Here is a 3191-nt window from a genome sequence, read left to right on the forward strand (position 1 = left end):
AGTTATAGCCTACATCTCTTTCTAGTGGGGAGTGAGTATTATGCTTACTGCCTGAGTTCAACCTCTAATGTATTAAATTGCTGTTCTTTTTACCCAAAGCTCCCTAGTGAATTTGTGTTTCATGTGGCTACCAGAGCAGTCCCTGATCTGCAGCATCCAAGCCTCATGAATTGTGTTCCTGAGAGTCCAGGTCCCATCTCCAGGTCCCATCTCCGTGCAGAGCCTCTACCTACAGGGTACCCTAATCCAGAGAGCAAGACCTCCTCTGCCTGGCTTTGCCAGCACACCACTCTACAGCTCCTGTTTGGTTTCATTTGAATTTTGCAGTTTACCAGACTTTAAATTCTATTACTAACAAACCACAAACACCAAGAGAATCAACTGAAAAGTTTGAGAACTGACAAGATATTTCAATGAAGTAGACAGACAAAAAAAAACACACACGCAAATATTTAAGAATAATCACTTCTCTATGTAGCAATAATTAGCTGAAACAATGTTGTAACAGAACCACACACTAGGGTAAGAAAATCAACGTATACAAGAAATTCCCTGATTAGAATCTTAATGAGAACTGCTGAGGACCTATATAAAGACAACTATTTTTACAAAAGTTCTAAAACATGGATTAAATTGATATATACACCTGAACCCGGAAGCATTGCAAATATTTTTTGAGATCACAAAAATGAGTAAGAAGAGATACTTATCATGTGAAATGACATAGTAAACTACAATAAAGAGCAGAGTGGAGAGTGGGGAGGGGTTAAGAGATTAAGACACTACAGAGTTCAAAGGGAAAAATGGGAAGTTTCAGATGATAATGGGCAAGTTATATATTTGGAGAGAAAAAGTAGATTCAGATTATCACTGCTCCAAACAACAACCTCCCACATAAGTTAAAAACTTAAACTCAAGTAAAGAATAAAATGAATTCTATAAAGACAACCCAAAAGCATGCCTAGTATACATACTATGTATTTCTTTCGCTCCATGTGTCTTTGCTTATCTTACATTCAATTACAATCAAGTGCTACCTAAGTAGTTTTCAAATATTGACAAATGTTTTAATGCACATTAACTTGGGACATACACCAAGTCTAGCTTACTTGGAAGGAAGGGAGGGAGGAAGGAAAGAAGAAAGGGAAGGGAAAGAAAAACTAGAGAGATAGAAGAGGAGAGAGGGAGAGGAGAGGGACTGCTACAAGGAGAGAAGCGGCAGCGGCAAAGAAGAGAGGAGAGGGGAGGGAGGGGAATGGAGAGGGTAAGGGAGGAAAGGAGAGGAAAAGAGAAGGAGGATTGGAGGAGAGGCACAAAATATGAAAGGGATTAAGAAGTACAAATTACCGGTTATAAAAATAGTCACAAGGATGTAAAGTACAGCATAGGGAATATAGTCAATATTTTAACAGGGCAGTATGTTTACCAGGATAAGGTATATAAATGTCTAATCACTATATTGTACATTAATATAATATTTATAGTCAACAGTAACTGAAAAATAAATGTTGAAAAAAAGAAAGAAGGAGAAAGGAAGGGAAAGAACAGAGAAAGAAGAGAAGAGGGAGAGGAGAGGGAGGCGGGGAGGGATGAGGAGAGGAGATAGGAGACCAGGGGAAGGAAATGGAGAAGAGAAGAGGGGGAGGGAAGGACAGCTGCGGGCAAAGGAGAGGGGGAATGGGAAAGGGAAGAGTGAAGGGAAAAAAAGGAGGGAGGAAAGGGGAAGGGAAGGAGGGAAGGAAGGGAAGAAAAACTAGAGGAGAGATGGAAGAGAGGAGAGGGGGAGGGGAGAGGGACTGCTGCAAGGAGAGAAGCAGCAGCAGCAGCAGCGAAGAAGAGACAAGAGGGGAGGGAGGGGAATAGAGAGAGTAAGGGAGGAAAGGAGAGGAAAAGAGAAGGGGGTTGGGGGAGAGGCGCAAAATATGAAAGGGATTAAGTACAATTTACCAGTTATAAAAATAGTCACGGGGATGTAAAGTACAGCATAGGGAATATAGTCAATATTTTAACAGGGTAGTACATTTATCAGGATAAGGTATATAAATGTCTAATCACTATACTGTAAATTAATACTTATACATCAGCAGTAATGAAAAATAAATATTGAAAAGAAGAAGGGGAAAGGAAGGGGGCAAAAAACAGAGAAAGAAGAGAAGCAGGAGGGGAGAGAGAGGAGGGGAGGGATGAGGAGAGAAGATAGGAGATCACGGGAAGAAAATGGAGAAGGGAAGAGGAAGAGGGAAGGAGAGTTGTGGGCAAAGGAGAGGGGAAATGGGAAAGGGAAGAGTGAAGGGAGAAAAGGAAGAAAAAATGAGGGAGGAGAAGGTAAGGTAAGGGAAGAAAAGGAGAGAGAAAAAAAGAAGGAAAAGGAGTAAGAAAGGGAGGGCAAGAAGGGAACAAGAAAGGAGAGGGGCAGAGAAGAGAGGAAAGGGAAGAAGGAAAGAGGAAGGGAGATCAGAAGAAGAGGGAAGGTAAGAGGAGGGAAGAGGAGAGGAAGAGGAAAGAAGAGGGAGGGGTGGAAGAGAGGGGAGAACAGGGGAGAGCAGTGGAGAAGAACAGAAGAGGGAGGGGAGAGAGGAGAGGAGGGGAGGAGACACAACAATAACATTAAGCATTTATCAAATGTTTGCCAAACTCTCTCTCAGATCTAGCATTAAGTGCTTTGAAAAGCATCTCTATTGCTTACTATATATATTTACATACTGTGCATTGTATAACTATACCACATGCATGCATAACTATTTTAGTATTGCTTTTAACTTTCATTTTCATTGTGAAGAAAAAGTGAGCCAACCAACATGAAAACAGTTTTGCAAATTGAGAAATGGCAGAAAATGATGACGGATAGTTACAGCGTTGTTTCTAGGTCCAACTAAACCCTTTACATGCACGTTTTCTTACTCAGAAGCCACACACCAGGCTGTTAGCACCATGGAGAAGCGCCTTAGAGGCTCCACTTCACCCCAGGGTTAAACGATCATTCTTTTTACTGTCACTAGTGTGTTTGAGCCTCACACCGCTGCCCAGACAGCCTTGGGGGTTTCTGTCTGGATCACTGTTCTGGCCACATACAGCCCCTCCTGTTTGTGGAGAAACGGCCCTTCTCCAGGTTGATGCTTTGCAAAGCATCCCACGTACAGGAGACAGTGACCTCCCCGAGCACTCCAGACCGACCGAGAAAATCTGAGAAC

The sequence above is a fragment of the Pteropus alecto genome, unplaced genomic scaffold (assembly GCF_000325575.1).
Source record: "Pteropus alecto unplaced genomic scaffold, ASM32557v1 scaffold1099, whole genome shotgun sequence".
NCBI classification, from domain to species: domain Eukaryota; kingdom Metazoa; phylum Chordata; class Mammalia; order Chiroptera; family Pteropodidae; genus Pteropus; species Pteropus alecto.